The following is a 21,624-nucleotide window of genomic DNA, read 5'->3' as shown; positions in this document are numbered from 1 at the left end:
ACTTAAAGGTGCTGCCATGAATTGTTGGGAAAATGTAACTATATAGAACCTTTCGTTTTCCAACAAAGCCAGGAAGACAGTGTTTATACTACTGAGAACTCAAACTGTCAAGGTAGCTTATCTACTTAAGAGTATGTCAGACCTTGGAAAATCTACATCATGCCTTTAGACTGCCCTCTAATCCCTTCTTGCAATACCTTTGTTATACTTTGTTGCACAGTCTGATATGTTTATCCAGAGTCTCAAATCTACAGAGCCACTGTCCTAATAAATGTTTCAACGAATAATTTAAAGACAAAATTAACAATGGTGGTGAATATTAGGACAATCCCTGATGGTCTGTCTTGCTGCTTGAAGATGAGAAAGGGAGGGGTGGGATACAAAAAAGTTCCATGCTCCTGGGAAAAGACTAATTGTTCCCGAGCCATGACAAGTCAACATCAGAAGTGGTTTTCAACCTGATTAATCAATCAATGACAACTTGCTTCAGTGACCATGACTCTGGAATCAACCAGTCAGAGACAGCCTCACACTCTGGAAGGCAGCCAATCAGAGGCTGACTCACTCCACTGAGTCCTCTTCTAAGGCTGATCTGACCCCTTCCTGCCTCAGTAATGAACAAACATAATCCACACTTCTGAGGAACAGCAATCCACTCTCATCTTTGTAACCAATATTAAACCAAACTCAACTCCTGCCCACAATCCTATATAAAATCATCAGTTTGCTTTGTTCAATGAGAATATCTCTGACCAAGTAACCATTCCTACACCAAGTAATCAATAAATACAGCTTTTGTGGTTTCATATACTGAGTGTGGTCTTATCTCTTAACAATAATTGACATTTAATCAAAAAATAGACTAAATTAAGATTCATTCACGAATATTAGAGAATGAAGACATTAAAACGTTAAAGTAACTCAACCTACTCTTTCTCTACCATGCTTTGATATATATTGTTCCTGGTGTAAAGTACAAACAACTTTCTCATTTTTCTTTTCTTTCTTTTTAAGATGGAGTTTTGCTCTTGTTGCCTAGGCTGGAGTGCATGGTGCGATCTCGGCTCACTGCAACCTCCGCCTCCCATGTTCAAGTGATTCTCCTGCCTCAGCCTCCTGAGTAGCTGGGACTATAGGCACCTGGCACCACGCCTGGCTTTTCGTATTTTTAGTAGAGACAGGGTTTCACCATGCTGGCCAGGCTGGTCTCGAACTCCTGACCTCAGGTGATCCACCCACCTCAGCCTTCCAAAGTGCTGGGATTATAGGATTGAGCCACTGTGCCCGGCCTCATTTTTCTTTATTTGACTAATTCCTCCCTGTGGAGTGAGTTAGCTGATCCTTCACTATGTGCACTTAGCTATATGCATAGTTGATCTGTCTTGCCCTAGTTCCTGAGTTCCTTCTGGGCATAGAGCGTGTCTTTCATCTCTGGGTCCTTAGCACCCAGCATAATATTTAATGTATTCTTTGCTGCAACAAAGTATTAGTTGAGTCAAATCACAGTATGATAAAAAAAAATTCAGTATCTCTTCAATGGACATTATTAGTCTATTTGACATCAATGTTACTTAATTGAATTTTACCTATTATTTAAAAAGGCTTACTTTCCACTGAATTATTTCTCCCGTCAATTCTGAGAGGCCAAACTTTGCTTGTTTTCACTCATCTAGTTCCTAAGAACTATTTTCGTCCATTAATCTCTGCATGTTTGTTCCTCTCCGTTAGCCTAGGGCCCTTCTATCTCCTTCTTCTCACTTCCCTCCCTGAGATAATTCTGAATTTCTATGCTATATCTTCTTTCCCCTGCATGTGTGTTTTCTTCCTCCCTTTACATCTTTTGTAGCTCAAAGGCATGTTTTGTAATTTTATTTTTTATGTATATTGCAAATATTACTATGTCAAGTTAAATTACTCAAGAACAAAATTCAAAAACTGAAAAAGTAATAAAAGTCACATTACATTCTTATTCAAACCCAGTGGGTCAAACTATAAAGCCAACTCTTAAATTCTCATACTCTGAGAGGGAACAAAGAAAATGCAGACAAGAATGTACCCTTCATCCAAGTCATAATTTAGTGATTACCCTGTAAAACTATTTATAAAATGCTATTGAGTCAGAGGTCAAAATTAGCTAATTTGATTTCCAGCTCCTTCCCCTTCAGTTTCCAACTCCTTCGCCTTCTCTGGCTCACCACCTGGCTTACACAGCCACAAAACAGGGACTAAATGTAGGAACAGAGAAGAGCAGCAGCCTTATCTCCCTTAGTCTCTAGAGAGCAGGAATTTCAAGACCTAGCTACTTCAGCTTTAAAATTTCATCCATTCTGTTTCACAACTTGGATTTTGTGACAGGGCCTTACAGAGCCTGTTAATTCAGGATACCAGAAATGGAGTTCTTGACCATCTGTCCACTCAAGAGCTATATTTAGGGCAAATACCTGGGGCAGTGAGTGAATTCTAGGACAATCATAGTCCCCACACTTAATAATTCCAAATAGGACAATCCCTTTTAGTCTCTTGAAGGTGTGTGCAGGTAGAATTGAGGTGTCTGGTCCTTTCAATAAGCACTAATCTTTCATCACTTTACTGTTGAAATCCTTCAATGGCTCTCTCTCATTTAGAGATAAATTATGAATTCCAAAGCATGGCATTTGAAGCTGTCTGTGGGCTGGCTCTTGTCTAGCTCTCCAGGTTCACCTCCTGCTACTGTTTCATTGTGCAGCTGGTGTTTCTGACACTCAAAACTACCGTCAGGTAACATGACATGCAATTGGTATGTTAACAACCAAGAATTCTCTCCTTGTACTGTTCTGTTGGGCAAACCCCAACTTCTTGAAGTAAGCTCAGAGTCAATCTCTCTGTGACATCTTTTCCAAACCCCTAGATTTGTATAGGCCTCTGTAAGTAGCAATCATTGCATGGAATTCTTTCTGTTTGGTGTGTCTTCCCTGCCAGCTTTCTTGAGGTTAACCTATGCAGCAACTGTGTCCATTATGTTCATATAATTATGGTTGCAGGCAAGGAAGGGAAAATTTACCCCATTAGTGTTCTGTCAGAAATATTTATTGAGCACTTATTATATGCCAAACAGGTATTAAGCTAGAGTGGTTGAATGCAGGAAAATTTCTAGTCAGTTTTACAGCTGATAAGTTAGTTCCCTCTTTCCTCCGCTTTCACTGTCTTTGCTTGTTTTGTGATGATTTTGCCATTAAATCCTAATTTGGGTACAAACTATTTCATAAGATAATCTTAGGTAAATGGATCTAACAAACGTGACTGAATGTCCACCTGCTTGCTGGGAGGAAGAAGACACTTTGTAGATGGGCTCAGGAGCCTAGCCCAGAGCTGGAGGCTTTCCCGGTACACCAGGGATTCTCACTGCCACCATGAGGGCCATCTGTACTTTGAAAGGCCCCTTTGCAAAATGAGCATTTACAGACGAGATGCTGATCTTGATTGGGTTTGTCTGTGCTTTATCCCACTCTTCCAGTTATGGAAAAACATCACAGAATGATATGCTTACATAATGTGAACCAGTTTTCCTAAGCCACCCCATGGGGGAGGGTCTAGTTTATGATCTTTGGCAAGAGATAAGGAAACACTGTAATTCTGAAGTCCAAATCCTGAAGGCAAGAGTACCAGAGAGTACGGGGCCAGCATCAACCAATATATAACTCAGCAGGGCTACTGGCTCCACCCTCAGCTTCCTCAAGGTAAAGACAGAACTAAGGACTCCCTAAGGCCTCTGCTAACTGCTTAGGATGGCACCGAAATGGCCTCAGTGGAACAGCAGGACAAAAGTCTATGATCTTGAGGTCAGGAAGGAACGCATGGTAAAAGTTTTGTTGTCAGATAACCGGCTTCGATTACTGCTATGCTACTTAGCAACCATCAGTTTGAATAAGGTACTTAACCTCTTTGAGGTCCCATTCTTTTCCTGTTTCCCTTTGTAAAATTATAAAACAAATATACAAAAAGAAATGTGTCTAAAACATAACAAGTATGATAACCATTCTTCCACTTCTTTATAAGATGTCATGGAAGGCCAGTGATCGTAATGCAGTGATCATGGATATATGGAAAAGTCATATGTTGAAAGGCATCGGAGAGGTGCGGAAACAGTAAGGACTAGATGAGCTAACATTCTAGAGAGGGAAGAGCCTCTTCTAGGCTGTTTTCTGCCCTTGAGGGATTTGCTGATTCTGGACCAAGGCTAAGAACTGGATTTGGCACAGATAGAGGAACCCTGGTGAAGGAAAGAGAGACCAGGGGGGTTTTTGGCAGTTGTGTGGGGCTGTCGTGACAGATTGGTAGCTAGAGGATCTGCACAGAGGAACCTCAAACACGTGGCCAACTTTCTCCTCAAAAGCACTGATTAATGGGGCAATCTGGATTCTGGGTCAAATACTTTTAATGGTCAGAGAGAAATATCTCACAGCTGCATGGTATATAGGTGACCAAGTGTGGCTTAAGTGAGGGGCTTGCCACAAACACACATGTGGTCTCCATCTCAAGAGATCTCTCAGGTTTTGAAGTTGTTCAGGGAGGCTAAAAAGCTAAGCTAAACAATTCTGAAGTTGTTTAGAATCCCCACAGTCTTCCAGGATAGAGGAGACAGATCCTTCCAGCTTACCATCCAAAGTCAGGAGTGGCGGGGAAGAGTGGCCCATGCTTAAGGAACAGGGCCGAAGCACAGAAGACTGAGACTTATTAAGGCTGCAACTTACCCTGGCCCATCCCAGGCCCTGATTGGACTGAGGGAATCAGTCCCTTGCTCTAACTTACCAAGGAAAGGCAGAATCCTCTCAGGGAGGAGATCATCAGGAGCCTCTGGTTCTTTTCCATAGCTCAGTATACAAGAAAAAAATCACCAGACATGGGCATAGGCAGGGAAATATGGCTGATCAAAGAAAAAACGTAACAGAAGCAGACTTGTGAACTATCCAAATATTGAAATAACTGATTAATAATAAGATAAAGAAAATAGAAAAAAACAGATAGACAACAATGGATGAGAAAAGTAGAGAAATTCACAAAATAAGTGGAATCTATGAAAGAGAATAAGGTGGACATTCTAGAAATGAAAGATATAGTATCTGAAAAGAAGAAGAAAATGGCTGGGTTAACAGCAGTCTGAATACAACGGAAGACAGGATAAGTGAACCTGAAGATAGTTCAATAAAAAATATTCAAACTGAGGTATGGGAAGAAAAAAGTATGGAAGAATTCCAGTAAGACCCCAAGAGACACATGGCACATAAAGGTCTAGTGTACAGAAAATGAGCATCTCACAAGGAAAGAAGGGAGAACAAAATAGAAGCAATATTTAAAAAGACAAAAGCTGAGAATTTCCCCAAAACTGATGAAAACATCAATCCATAAATTCCAAAAGCACAGTGAACCCCAAGTAGAATAAAAACAAAGAACCCACACTTAGGCAGATCATAGTCAAATTGCTGAAAACAACAGTGAAAAGAGAAATCTTACATGAAGTCAGAGAAAAAAGGACACATTACCTTCAAAGGAACCACTATGAGACTGACATTTGCTTTTTAAATAAAAACTATGAAAGCCAGACGAAATAGACTGACATATTAAAGTGTTGACATATACTGCCAATATATAATTCTATAACCAGCAAAACATATACCTTGAAAATGAAGACAAATGAAGACACTTACAGACAATCAAAAGCCAAGAGAATTAATTACCAGAAAACTTGCACTACCATAAGTATTAAAGAAAAAAACTTAAAGGTAAAGACACTTTATTGAAAAGTTGGAAGCCTGTAACTTTAGGAAGGAATGAAGAATGCTGAAAATGGCAATTTTGTGAATAAACATAACAGGTTGTTTAAAGAACCACAACCACAATTTAAGGGTATATAAACTGTATAACAAAAGTACAATGGGTGGAAGGAATGAAATTAAACTGTTGTCAGGTTCTTATATTGTTTGAGAAGAGGTAAAAGTATTAACTTAAGGTAGACTGTAATAAGTCAAGACTTCATATTGAAATCTCTGGGACAACTAATACAAAATAATATAAACGAGCCAGGCGTGGTGGCTCACACCTGTAATCCCAGCACTTTGAGAGACCAAGACAGGCAGATCACTTGAGGCCAGGAGTTCGAGACCAGCCTGGCCAACATGGTGAAACCCCATCTCTACTGAAAATACAAAAATTATCCAGGCATGGTGGCACATGCCTGTAGTATTAGCTACTTGGGAGGCTGAGGCAGGAAAGTCGCTTGAACCTGGGAAGCAAAGGTTGCAGTGAGCCGAGGTCGCACCACTGCACTCTAGCCTGGGTGACAGAGCAAGACTCTGTCTCAAAAAAAAAAAAAAAAAAAAAAAAAGAGAAAATAAAAAGACCAGTTCAGACTCAACAAAAACATAACCCAAATGAAAACTGGGGAAACAGACCTTTCTCAAAATAAATACAAATAACCAACAAGCATATGAAAAGATGCTCATCATCACTAGCCATTATGGAAATGCAAATCAAAACCACAGAGACATCACCATTAAGATAGCTACTATTTGGCTGGGTGCGGTGGCTCACGCCTATAATCCCAGCACTTTGGGAGGCCGAGGTGGGTGGATCACGAGGTCAGGAGATTGAGACCATCCTGGCTAACACGGTGAAACCCCGTCTCCACTAAAAATACAAAAAACTAGCTGGGCATTGTGGTGGGCACCTGTAGTCTCAGCTACTCAGGAGGCTGAGGTAGGAGAATGGCGTGAACCTGGGAGGCGGAGCTTGCAGTGAGCCAAGATCGTGCCACTGCACTCCAGCCTGGGTGACAGAGTGAGACTCCATCTCCAAAAAAAAAAAAAAAAAAAAGATAGCTACTATTAAAAAAAAAAAAACACAGAAAACAACAAGTGTTAGACCAGCCTAGGCAACATGGAGAAACCCCATCTCTACAAAAAAAAAAACACAAAAAACAAAAAACAAAACAAAAACAAATACCAAAATTAGCTAGGTGGGTTGGTATGAGTCTGTGGTCCCAGCTACTTAGGAGGCTGAGGTGGGAAGAGCACCTGAGCCTGGGAGGTTGAGGCTACAGTGAGCCATGATTGTGCCAAGGACTCTAGCCTGAGCAACAAAGCAAGACCCTCTCTCAAAAAATAAAATAAAATAAATAACAAAAAATAAAATAAAATAGAATAAAATGTAGAGAAGAACATTTCCCCAGTACAGTAAAGGCCATTTAGGAGAATCCCACAGCTAACATCATAATCAGTGGGGAGGAACCTCAAAGCTTATTCTTTAAGATTAATTACAATGCAAGGATGCCTAGCCACTCCTATACAACATAGTACTGGAATTACTAGCAGGAGCAAATAGACAAGAAAAAGAAGTAAAAGCCACACACACTGGAAAGGAAGAAGTAAAATTATCTGTTTGCAGATGACATGATCCTACATATAGACAAGCCTAAAGATTCCACAAAAAAATTGTTAGAATTAATAAATTCAGTGAAGTTAAAGGATACAAAATCAACACACAAAAATCAGTTGCATTCTTTATACCAACAACCACTTATCTGAGAAGGAAATAGAGAAATCTCATTTACAACAGTACCCAAAAGGATAAAATACTTAGAAATAAATGTAACCAAGAAAGTGGATAATCTCTGCACTGAACACTTTATAAAACACTGATAAAAAAAATAAGATACAAATCAATGGAAGCATATCCCATGTTTGTAGATTAAAAGAATTAATATTGTTAAAATGTGCATATTACCCAAAGTGATATATAGATTGAACACAATCCCCATCAAAATTTCAATGAAAATTTTCACAGAAATAGAAAAAAACTATTCTAAAATCTGTGTGGAACCATGAAAGACTCCAAATTGCTGAAGTAATCTTGAGAAAAAAGAACAAAGTGAGAGTCACCAACTTCCTGATTTCAAGTTCTATTACAAAGCTATAGTGATCAAAACAGTATGGTACTGGCAATAAAAACAGACACATAAACCAATAAAATGGAATAGAGAGCCCAGAAATAAACCCAAGGATATACAGTCAACTAATTTTTGACAAGTTGCCAAGAATATACAATGGTGAAAGGACAGTCTCTTCAATAAATAATGTCAGGAAAAATGAATATCCACATGTAAAAAATGAAATTGGACCTTATCTTACACTATACACAAAAAGCAACTCAAAATGGATTAAAGACTTAAACATAAGACCTGAAACGGCAAAACTCCTAGAAGAAAACATAGGGAAAAGTTGCTTGACATTGGCCTTGGCAATTTTTTGAATATGACACCAAAACCTTAGGCAACAAAAGCAAAAAATAAACAAGTCAGACTACATCAAACCAAAAAGCTTCTGTACAGAAAAGAAAAAAAAATGAAAAGGCAACCTGCATATTGAAAGAAAATATTTGCAAATCATGTATCTGAAAAGGGTTAATATCCAAAATATATTAGGAACTCACAAAATTCAATAGCAAAAAAACCCAAATAACCTAATTAAAGAATGGGCAAGGGACCTGAATAGATTTTTTTTTCAAATTCTATTTGTATATCAAAAAAGATATACAAATGCCCAATAGGTATATGAAAAAAACATTCAACATCACTAATCAATAGGGAAATGCAAATCCAAACCACAGTGAGACATCACCTCATACCTGTTAGGATGGCTATTATCAAAAAGTGTTGACAATATAGAGAAAAGGGAACCCTTGTACACTGTTGATGGGAATGGAAATTGGTATGGCCATTATGGAAAAAAGTATGGAGTTTCCTCAAAAAAACAGAAATAGAACTACCATGTGACCTAACAATCCCTCTTCTGTGTATACACACAAAGGAAATGAAATCAGTGCCTCAAAGAGACTGCTATAGTTTGGATATGGCTTGTCTCCACCAAAAGTCATGCTGAAATTTGATCCCCAATGTGGCAGTGTTGGAAGGTGGGGTCAAGTGGGAGATTGTTTGGGTCATGGAGACATATCCTTCATAAATGGCTTGGTGCTGTTTTCAAAGTGGTGAGTTCTCTCTCTGGGCAGACTGGATTAGTTCTCATGAGAATAAATTAGTTCATGCAAGAGTCTGTTGTTATAAAGCCAGCACGCCCCTGGGATCTGTCTCTTCACACAGGTCAGCTTCCTCTTTGACCTTCTTTGCCATGTTATGGTGAAGCAAGAAAGCCCTTGCCAGAAGCTAAGGTCACGTCCTTGAACTTCCCAGTCTGCAGAACCGTGAGCTAAATAAACCTCTTTTCCTCATACATTACCCAGTCTCTGGTATTCTGTTACAGCAACACAAGATGGACTATAGTTATATATATATATATAGTTATATATAGTTGTATATGTAGTTATATAGTTATATATAGTTATATATCTATAACTAACACAAGCATGCTCATCTTTGTTGCAGCGTTCACAATAGTCAAGATATGGAAACAATCTAAATGTTCATTAACGGATGACTGAATAAAGAAATGGAATATTATTCAGCCTTAAAAAATGAGAGCATGCAATTTGTAACAACATGGATAAACTAGACATTACACTAAGTGAAATAAGCCAGACACAGAAAAATATTGCATGAACTCAGCTATGTGGAATATATGTAGAATGAATAAGTCTAAAGATCCATAGTACAGCATGATGACTACAGTTAATACTGTATCATATTCTGAAAATTTGCTAAGAGTAGATATCAGGTACTCCCACCACACATACACATAAAAGGTATGTGAGGAGACAGATATGTTAATTAGCTTGATTATAGTAATCTTTTCACTATGTATATCAAAATATGTTGTATGCCTTAAATACATACATTTTTTAAAAGTAAATGATTGACCTTTTGTATTTGCTGACTACACTAAACCCCTTTATTAGTTCTAGAAATTTAAAAAATAGGCCCTTTGAGATTTTCTACATAGATGATCATGTCATTTGGAAATAGGGACAGGCTCATTTCTTCCCTTCTGCACAACTTTCTTTCTTTATTGTATTAAAACTTCCACTATGATGTTGAATAATAGTGTTAAGTGTATTCTTGCCTTTTTCATGAACTTAGAGGGAAAGCATATAAATTTGCCATTAAGAATGATATTGGCCGGGCATGATGGTTCATGCCTGTAATCCCAGTACTTTGGGAGGCTGAGGCGGGTGGATCACTTCAGATCAGGAGTTCAAGACCAGCCTGGCCAACATGGTGAAACCCCGTCTCTACTAAGAATACAAAAATGAGCTGGGCCTGATGGCAGGTGCCCGTAACCCCAGCTACTTGGGAGGCTGGGGAGGAGAATTGCTTGAACCTGAAAGATTCCGTCTGGGAGATGGAGGTTGCAGTGAGCTGAGATCGCACCACTGCACTCCAGCCTAGGCAACAGAGTGAGACTCCATCTCAAAAAATAAAAATCATAAAAAATTAGAATGATGTTACCTGTAGATTTTTCATAGGTGTCCTTTATCAGATTGAGAGGTTGAGGAAATTCTCTTCTCTTCTTGGTTTGCTGAGAATTTTTCATTATGAACAAATGTTATACTCTTTCAAACGATTTTCAGGCAACAATTGATGTGATTATGTGGCTTTTTTTTCTGCAGACTATAATATGGTAGATCATATTGATTGATTTCTGAATATTGAACTAATCTTGCATTCTCAGGAAAAAACACGTTTGGCATGGTGTGTTCTTTACATATACTGCTGGGTTGAACTTCCTAATATTTTGTTGAGGATTTGCATGTTTGTGTTTATGAGTGATATTGATCTGTAGTTTTCTTTTTCTGTACTGTCTTGTCTGGTTTGGTGTTAGGTAATGCTGGCCTATAAAATGAGATGGGAAGTTTTCCCTCTTCCAAATTCTAAAAGAGGTTGCAGAATTGCTGTTATTTTTAAATGCTTGGTTAAATTCACGAGTGAAACCATTTGGACCTAGATATTTATTGCTTGAAATATTTTAAACTAAGAATTCAATGTATTTAATCATTTTGAGGTTATCTCTTTTATCTTAGGTGGCTTTTAGTAGTTTGTGGTTTTCAAAGAATTGGTCCATTTCATCTAAGTTGTCAAATGTATTTCTGTAGAGTTGTTTGTAGCACTGCCCTATTATCCTTTTAATATTTACAGAGACTGTAGTAATATCCCTTTTCATTTCTAATATTGGTAATCTGTACTGTATTCCTCTTTTTATTGGTTAGTCTTGCTAGTGTTTACCAACTGTATTGGCTTTTTCAAAGAAACAGCTTGGTTTCATTGATTTTCCTTATTTTTTCAGCCTCTAATTTCCCTGTTTTCTGCTCCTATCTTTATTTACTTTCTTCTACTTGATTTATGTTGTTCTTTTTCTAGTTTTTAAAAGCAGGGGCTTAGACTATACATGTGAGAACTTTCTTCTTTTCTAATACAAGCACTTAATGCCATAAATTCCTTCTAAACACTGCTTTAGCAGTACTCTTCGAACTTTGATATGTTGTGTTTCCATTTTCATTCAGCATAACATATTTTCTAATTTCTCTTGAGATTTCCTCTTTAACCCATGGATTATTTAGAAATGAGTTGCTCAATTTTCAAGTATTTGAAGACTATTCAGTTATCCTTATGTTACACTGTGGTCAGAGAATATACTTTGTATGATTTTACTTCCTTAAATTTTGTTAAGGTTTGTTTTATGACTCAGGATATGGTCTATCTTGGTGAACATTCCATGTGCTCTTTCTGGGTGGAGTGGGCAATAAATGTCAGTTAGATCTAGTTGGTTGATGGTGTTATTGAGCTCTTTCTGTATACAAGTACTTGTTGTTTTTCTATCTACTGGTTCTATTTATTACTGAGAAAGGAGTGTTAAATCTTCAGTTATAATTGTGGAGTTGTCTATTTCTCCTTTCAGTTTTGTTGGATTTCACTGCATGTAATTTGGTTCTGTTGTTAGGTACATACACATTTAGTATTGTTATGTCTTCTTAGTGAATCAATTATTTTATCATTATGTAATGTCCTTCTATACCTCTGGTAATTTTCTTTCTGCTGAAGTCTACGTTATTTGATCTTCACAAAGCCACCCCAGCTTTCTTTTGATCAGTGTTTGCATGGTATACATTTTCCAGCCTTTTACTCTTAAACTACCTATATCATTATAGTTGAAGTGGGTTTCATGTACACAGAATATTTTTAGGTCATTCTATTTGTAATCCATTCTGACAATTTCTGTCTTCTAATTGATGTCATTAGAACATCTGCATTTAAGGTAATTATTTTTGTGGCTAGATTTAGATCTACTGATTTATTGCTTGCTTTATTTGGTCTCTCTGTGGTATTTTTTTCACCTTGTCTGATTTCTTTTAAATTATTTAAACATTTTTCAGTCTTCCAATCTCAATGCATTTATTGTGATTTTTACTATATCTCTTTGAATAGCGTTTCTTTTGGGATTACAAAATATGTACTTATTTCATAGTCTACTTAGTATCAATATTTTATCACTGTAACTGGCATGTTGGAATCTTCGCCTTATAGTTCCATTTACCCTCCCTCTTTCATGCTATGTAAATATATGTCTCATAGATTACACCTAAATACATTGAAAAACCCTCCCTGAGATCTCCCTGGTCCTTTCAGTTCCCAAATGTTCCCTTGTTCGGTTCTCTGGGTAGAAACTTGAGGTTCTAGTTACCCCTCTCTGCCATACATTTCTGTATTTGGATGCTTGTTGGGCTCAAGTGACAAGACAAGAGAGAAAGGAAAAGAGGAAAGCAACGTGGGTTGACCACACCCTCCTGGAACTGCAGCTTGACTAAATGGAGAGGAAGTTTCTTCTCCCTTTGAGTTTTGGCTCTTGCTGGTAAGCACTGCCATGGGATTGTCTAGGTATTGAGATGTAAGAGTACAGAGAAAAGAGAGAAAAAAGTGAGGGGATATCTACATTCTGATAGTTATAACCTCCCTTTTCAGTAACTCATGCCAGAGCCAGATAGATTTTCTTGGAGCTCTCTCTGTGCACAATGGCCACTTCCGGGTTTCTAGTTGCGTTGACTTCAGGCTAGGGGCTATCAGAGGAGAAAACATAGTAAGTCCTACAGTAGTGGTACTTAAAATTCTGGTGTTCTTTCTTGATGTACCTACTTCTGTTTATAGAGTCTTCAAATACATGCATTCTGTCCATGTTTTATAGTTGTATTCAGTGGGAGAGAACGTGAAGTGTGCTTACTCCATTTTACCTAGAGCCAGAAACTGTATTAATCAATTTTGCTTTAAAGTATATTTTGGCTAATATTAATAAACAGCTATACTGGCTCTCTTTTAGTTAGAATTTATCTAAAATGTATTTTTCAATCAAGTCATATTTTAAGCAGAATACAGTTGGTTTTCTTTCCAACAGACTGATAATCTTTGCCTTTTAACTGAAGTATTTAGTGCATTTCCATTTAATATAATTGTGATACATTTCATCTAATATCTAGCTTTTTATTTCATGTTATCAGTTGTCTTGTTTATTCTATTTCTTCTTTCTTACTTATTGCTTTCTTTTGCACTGATCTTTAACTCTATTTTTCCCGTTTGTTAGTTTAAAATTTGTATACTCTGTATTCTCTTAGTGGTAAGCCTAGAAATTTAGCATGCGTACTTAATGTCTGCATCAAATGTTGCAAATTTAATCTTTTCTTTGGTCCTCCTCCTGGATAATAAGGGGATCTTAGGACACTTTCACTCCACTCACCCCTGTCCCAACCTGTTATTATAATTTTGATTTCATTTCTTTTACTACTATTTTATCACTGTTTAAAAAATATTATTATTAGTCAATTTAATATTTGTAACTGATATCAAAATAGTCTATCTTAAATATTTAACTGTGAAATGTTTCCATTTATCCATATGTTTACCACATTCTTTGCTCTTCATTTCATCTTGTATTTTAGATCTTCAATCTGGGATCACATTTTTTGCTTAAAAACATACTTTAAAATTCCTTTATGGTGGTCTGCTGGTGGTCTGCTTTCAGTTTCACCTCATCTGAAAATGTCTTTATTTCATCCATATTCTTGAAAGACCATCTCATTAGGTATAGAATTCTACTTTAGCATTTATTTTCTCCTAGCACATTAAACATGCAATTTAACTGTCTTTTGGATTCCATTATTCTGTTGATAAGTCAGATGTCAATCTGTCACTTCTTGAAAGTAATCAGTCTGTTTTCTTAATCTGCTTTTAAGATATTCTCTTTTCATTGGTGTTTTTCAGTTTCATGATCACTACAAATCTAAGTATACATTTCTTGTTTGTTTGTTGTGCTTGGCATTCACTATTTTTGCTTGTTTGCGTGCATTAGTGCCTTTCACTGGTTTTAGAAAATCCTCACCCATTTTTCTTTAAATATTGCCTCTGTTCTGTTCTCTTTCCTCTCCTTATAGAACTCTGTTAAACATTATTAATCCACTCACTCTATTACCCATCTATCTTAACTGTTCTTCTACTTAAAAAAAAATCTTTTTGATGTACTCTGGGCAAATGCTTCAGAACTCTCTTCTATTCACTAATTTTCAGAACTTTCTTCTATTCACTAATTTCCTCTTTATCTTTGTGTGATCCGCTCTCAAATATACCCATTGGGTTTTAATATTGTTATATACTTTTACATTCCTTGCAGTTATAAAGTCACTTCTTACCCAAACATTTTTGATCATTCTCTATCATTTTCTATTTCCTGATGATATCGTAAATTTTGTTCTTTTATTTCTTTAAACAGAGTAAGCACACTATTTGTCTGACACTTCCAGTATGTGAGGTCTCCACTGGTTTTTTGTTATTGTTGTTTGTTTTTTTTCTGGCCATTATTTCCACCGGTTCTTGTTCAAGGTGTCTTGTTTCATTAACTGTGGAATGCTTGTTTTCCTTGGAAAATTATTTGTGGGGGATTTTTGAGGTCTAGTATAAAGATGTATTTCTTGAGAGAATGTGAATTTGCTTTTTCCAGGTACCTGAGCACACTACCAGTCTGAGGCATCTTAAAATAAATTCATGATTCAAGCTTTTTCTTTTCTTTTTTCCCACTTGGGTATGCGAATTTGGGTTGCAATTCCACTCAAGAGCTTATTTATGATTATTACTTCTCAGGGATGTATGAGCCTTTCATCAGTAACTTTCTCAGTGCCAAGATGTTTCTTTGAAGTCCTCTGAGATGAGAGATGTAAGGCAGGTTTACTTCTAGTATATGGTTACACAGAGGCTATAGCTCTTTGAAGTACCAGGTTTATGTGCATAGTAACTCTAATTAGATTTCCCACCTTGAGTAATTTTGGTAAGCTGCAAGCCGGGGAAACTAAAGCTTACAATTTTCCAGGCTTGATAAATGTTTGGGTGTCCTGCACGTTTACTTATTGAGACAACTTAGATACCACATTATACACCCATTGTGTGTACAATTTAGTGATTTTTAGTATATTTACAAAAGTATGCAGCCGTCAGCACAAACCAGTCAAGGTAAGTAAAGTTGGTTGATAGTGCTGTTCAAATCTTCTAAAACCTTGCTGATACTCTGTTTAATCCTATCAATTCTTGATAGTGGTATAAATCTCCACTGATGGTTGTTTGACGATTTCTCGTCTCATTTTTTTTTTTTCTGGACTCCTGGGTGGAGTCTTGCTCTGTCGCCCAGGCTGGAATGCAGTGGCATGATCTCAGCTCACTGCAACTTCTGCCTCCCGGGTTCAAGCGATTCTCCTGCCTCAGCCTCCCAAGTGGCTGGGACTATAGGCATATGCCACCATACCTGGCTAATTTTTGTATTTTTAGTAGAGACAGGGTTTCACCACATTGGCCAGGCTGGTCTTGAACTTCTGACCTCAAGTGATCCACCTACCTCAGCCTCCCAAAGTATGAGATTATAGGCAAGAGCCACCATGCCCAGCCTCATCTCAGGTTTTGCTTCATGTATTTTAGGTCTCTATTTTTGGGTATGACACATTTATAATTGATATATTTTCCTGATATTATTGACAATTTTATTACCATGAAATTTTCCTGTTTGTCTGTAGTAAAAGTTCTACTCTATTTTGTCTGATGATATAGTCACTGAACCTCTCTTAATACTACTTTTTGCATTTTATGTCTTTCTTTATTGTAAAATGATAGTAAATATTTGTGTATTTGAATACAAAATGTGTCTCTTATAAAGAGCACATATTTGGCCTTAATTTCTTATTCAGTATGAAAATCTCTGACTTTTGATTAGGGTGTTTGGTCCATTCCCTTTTGATGTAATTTTTGATAATGACTGGCTATACATCTGCCATTTTGCTATTTATTTTCTGTGTCTTGTAACTCTTTTCCTCTGTTCCTCTTTTGCTGCCTTCTCTTGTATTTAACACATTTTTAAGTGTACCATTTTCTTTTGTAACTTTCTTTGAGCAGGGGGCTCACTATATTGCCCAGGCTGGTCTTGAACTCCTGGGCTCAAGTGATCCTCCCACCTCAGCCTTCCAAGTAGCTGGGATTACAGGTGCATGCCACTGTGCCTGGCTTATTTAGTTGACTTTTAAACTATTTTTAAAAATCTCAATGGTTGCTCTAAAATTCTAACATGTATTTTACTTTATCATCCTCTATTTTAGGTTAATACTGAGTTGATTTCATTACAAACAGCAACTTTGTTCCAAAATAACTCCATTTTCTCCTCCTCTACTCTCCGATACTGTCATATATATTACATCTGCATATGTGAAAAACCCAACTATATAGTATCACAATTGCTGCTTTACAGATTGTCCCCAACTTACGATGGTTTGACTTAGGATTTTTCAACTTCATGATGGGCTTATCAGGGTATAAAATACACTTTTTACTTTCTATTTTCAACCTATGATGGGTTTATTGGAACATAATGCCACTGTAAGTTGAGGAGCATCTGTATTCTTTTATATCTTTTAAATAAATTAAGAGAAGAAAAAAGAAAAACACATACTATGCAGCCCTTTATATTTCTTTATATATTTACCATTTATTGTGCTATTCATTTCTTCCTGTGGACACAGGTTACTGTCTAGCATCACCTCCTTTCAGTCTGAAGGATTTTAGTGTTCCTTTGGTATTTCTTGTAAGTCTACTAGCCACATATTATCTCCATCTTTATTCATCTGGGGATGTCTGTTTCACCTTAAGTTTTGAAGCACAGTTTTGCTGGATACAGAATTCTTGATTGACCAGTTTTTTTTCTTGTAACACTTAGAATATAATATTCCACTGCCTACTTGCCTCTATTGTTTCTGGTAAGTCTCATCTGTTAAGTATACTCTTGTTTCCTTCTACATGATATAGCATTTTATCTTGCTGCTTTTAAGAATTTTCTGTCTTTAGTAGTTCTTCTATTATGTATTTAGGTGAGGATTTCTGGGAATTTATCCTACATGAGGTCTGATAAACTTCTTGGATCTGTAGATTAATGTTTTCCCATCAAATTTCAGAAATTTTTGACCATTACTTCTCCCTCTCATTTCCTTTTGGGATTCCCATTAAACATCTGTTCATAGGTTTGATATTATTCCATCTGATTCTGAGCCCTGCTAATTTTTCTCCAATTTTTTCTCTCTTCTTCAGATTATATAATCTCTATAGATTTCAAGTTCATTGATTCTTTCTTCTAACATCTCAAATGTGCTCCTGAGCCCCTTCAGGGCATTTTTATTTGGTTTATTGTACTTCACAAGTTTAACATTTCCTCATATTTTCCTTTAATGCTTTAAAATTGGTGTTCATTAATTCTTTGAACATATATTTGATAGTCACTTTGAAGACTTTGCCTCCTAAATCCAACATCCAGGCTCACTCAGAGACAACTTTTATTGAATACTTCTGCACCACCCCCACCCCCAAATGGGTTACGCTTTTCTGTTTCTTTTCCTTTGCATGTGTTGTGATTTTTTTGTTGGTACTGGACATTATGGATAATATATTGTAGCAACTTTTTATCCTGATTTTATTTTTTTCCTTGAGGATTTCTTTCTTTTCTGGCTTTTGACTGCCTTTTTGTTGTTGTTTTTAACTAATTTACCTAAACTGAATATGCCTCTTCTACTGTTTGCTGCAGTTTCCCCTCTGTTTTCAGAAATTATGATTTTTATATTTTAGCCTATGAGTTATCCTTATTTCTGCATAGCTTAGTCTCTGTCAATGACTGGTGGTTGTAGTCAAACACCAGTAAGGTTTCCACTCTCTCCTGGTGGATGTGCATGGGAGTACCTTAGAAGTTCAGACAGTTTCCAAGTCTGCTATGACATTTACCTTCTGCCTGGTCCTCTTGGATCTGCTCTGTACATGTGCTCAACCTACCAGTCATCTAGGAATGTGTGGAGAGCTTGGGCTCGCTATGGGGCTGCATGTTTATGCAGCTTTCTTGGCCTCCAGGGGATGAGTTTATCAAGTCTCTCTGTGACTTTCTGATTTCCAGGATCTTCCTGTTAAATTTCTGGCCAGTTCCTTTGTAGGCTGTTGTACCAACCAGGACTAAGACCTCAGCCTAGGAGAACTGTAGGCTTTTCCTATTTTCCACCGTTTGAGTGTGGGTTTTCCACCCTCTACTCACAAACATGTCAGCCCCCTTTGACAAAAAAAAAGCTGCTAGTTTTTGTAGCCAGCCCCACTCTAGCAGTATTACCATGTTGAATGAACTGGGGCGAGGAACAGTGCCTCACGAGAGAATGCTACAGACTGCCTGAAGTCTTACTTCAAGCTCAGTATTGTTTTTAAATAAATAAACTATTCTTTTGTTATTTATGATTGATTTCTAGAGATCTAAAATGGTTGTTTTTGACAAATTTGCCTGGTTTTGTTTTATTTTATTTTTAAGTATAGAATGTTGACTTTTTTAGTTCTTCATAGTTGGAAATCTGCTTTCATTTGGCTTTTGGCCTGCTAAATTCTTACTGGCATGTCAGATCTTAAAAGGTTTCTAAAGATATGCTTTACAATGTTTTTAGGTTTTTTTCAGTCGGAGGATGAGTCTCGATATCTAGCCAGCTATATAGAAGACAGTTAATAATTTATGTGCTTTTATGACTATTAAGTGAAACTTTAAGCAAAGAATTTAGCAAAGTCTCTGTAACAAAGGGGCTCAATAAAAAAAGTTACAATATCTGAACACTTATATTGTAGGAATTATACTTATATTATCTTAATATCTCAAAGAGGTAGGCATTCCCATTTTAATATTAGCAACAACAATATCAAAAGATTTACCAGACCAAGAATATATAGGTAGTACGTCAGGATTTCAATCCAAATATACTCAACTCCAAAGCTAGTGCCTTCCCTACTTTACCATGCTGCCTTCCTGGTGAAGGAGGTTTCAGTGGCTGCTGTTTGGGAGATACCCTGTAGACTATCGAGGACATAGTAAGAAATTAAATCCATTATAGGGATTAGAAAGAGGGCTTATTGTTATACTAATTGACAGTGACCCAAAACACAGTGGGGGTACATATAGATTCCTAAAAGCAGATAGGGCTTTTGCTAAGATAATGTGAATGACTGAAACTAATAAGGTTTTAGGGTTCTATATGATAGTTGCCCAAATTCCAATTATATATACAGTGAACAATTAAATATGAACTAAGACTACTACAAAAATACCTAAACAACTGAACTACATTCCATTTCAAAGTTTATAAATATATTTGGGAATTAAGTAGCAAATGTTGAGGAAGTTGACCCTTTTGGGGCTGAATCTTACAGGGTGGTAAAGCTTACTGGGGTGATCATGAATTTGTTCTCCAGTTCTGAATATTCAAAAACTAGAGTGTAAGCTACTGTAAAAACCTTCCTAATTAGTCTCTCCACTTCCAGTTTCTTCTTCTCTTTGCTGTGTTCTTTATATGCTTATCTCACAAGTTTTTCTAAAACATTCTTTAATGGTGTTGCTTCTGTGTGGTTTTTTACTGTTCACTGGTATTTCCTTAATTCTTCATCCAAAGGCCTCTATAATCTGCTTCTCAGTTTACTACTCAGCTCTTTCTCTCACAACTCCCTGTCCCTGGTGGACTCATTTACCCTCTTTTATCCTCTACTCTCACCACTTTCATTCTCACCTCCAAACCACTGCTTATTCCATTCTCCTTATTTGTTCTTTTTTGCCCCCTCCCATTGCACCTTTTCCTGGAGCATGCTCTTTTCTAGACTTCATCCACTCAAATCTTACAAGTTCTTTTGAATCTACCTCCTTTCATTCATTCAATGGACAGTGTCCATGCCATGAAGTGTAAGCTCCCACGAGTGCCTTTCCCATGTAGTTTATCAAACAATATATTATCATTTAAATTCCACATCTAGCCTCATTGTGGCTCCACTTTAGGGGGAAATCTCATTCTTGTCCCATTGATATATCACTTTTATCCCACTTTTGGCTCCCCCCAACTTTAATATGTTTAGTAGATAGGCCCTTCATCCCCTTGAGTGATACACCTATCCTAGGTGATCTATCATAGGTTAGGGATTGTCTCTTCTAGGCCTGTGACATAGTATATGGTTATAACAAAGTAAGAAATATATATCGAGAGAAAAAACTTAATTATAAGTGAATCTCATAACTGATGTAGTCACAAATTATGTTGTATAATGTTCTTGTTATTAAAATCATAAAATAACTACTAATACTTGAGTGCATTAATTATTTTGCTTCATGCTGTGCAAACAGCTAAGAGATAATGGCCTCCCTTTAGTAAAAAAAAATCATCATGATAGTACTTTCTATTTAAATGCTTAGTTTGCTTCCATTCCCTATTTCATATTTCTTCCTTGCCATTTCTTTGCTATCCATCATCTTCCCCATGTTCTTCTCGTTAGCCATCAATGCAGACTGGATGAAATAAAGAATTGGCATAGGTGTCATTTCATCAGTCCAGTCAACCTCCCTGCCTCATTGTTTCTTAGGGAGGTGAGGGAAGGTGATAGAGAATAATGTTAGGCAGATGGAATTTACTTAAAATGTTAGGTAGATGGAATGTACTTAAAAGAGCTAAGGACTTAACAAAACAGGAAAAATCAAGGAATGGAGAAGGATAGGGGATACATAGGGGATGTTGTGGAGTTGTTTTTACCCACCTTAGTGGAACCGAAGTCTTTTACCAATTCTTGTTCGTTATTGTTAGTACAAGACCATACATATAAGAAGTACAAGACACACATAAGAAAAAAGTGCATTCAAATGAAAATTGTTTGATAACACCTCTCTAGAAATTTGGTGGGTTAGGCAAAATGAGGATTGGCACAATCTGTGGCACAGTCTTACCTATGGTGGCTTTCTCTTCTAATGGCGCAGATCCATCACAGTTGATGCAAAGCCCACATTTCACTAACTAAAAGTGACCAAAGGCTTATTCCTATTTCAAAGTATATTACTTTGTAGTATATATAAGGATGTATCATTATTGTTTTTACATTCCAAGGCACTTGTAAATGCCATAAAAATAATTTTGCTCTCAATATGTCAATGGACTTCCTTTAATCTTATTTGACTGTGCTCTAGAAAACAAGAAATAAAAGACAAAGTTCAGCTAGTTGTATATAAATTTGAGCTGGAATACAAGTGCAAAGGAGAACGTTTCATTTTTGCTGAGGCAAACTGCTGAGGAAAATAAAAGTAGTTA

At 36.8% G+C, this 21,624-nt stretch overlaps 1 protein-coding gene across 1 annotated transcript in view; it reads right to left on the bottom strand.

Annotated features, from left to right (window-relative positions):
- KBTBD12 (kelch repeat and BTB domain containing 12) overlaps positions 1-21,624 on the bottom strand; it is a 77,959-nt gene that overhangs the window by 41,496 nt on the left and 14,839 nt on the right. The window lies entirely within an intron of this gene.

The sequence above is a fragment of the Pongo pygmaeus genome, chromosome 2, assembly GCF_028885625.2.
Source record: "Pongo pygmaeus isolate AG05252 chromosome 2, NHGRI_mPonPyg2-v2.0_pri, whole genome shotgun sequence".
Lineage (NCBI taxonomy): Eukaryota > Metazoa > Chordata > Mammalia > Primates > Hominidae > Pongo > Pongo pygmaeus.
The sequence above is the reverse complement of the archived record's forward strand: the minus strand, read 5'-3'. Positions and strand labels throughout refer to the sequence as shown.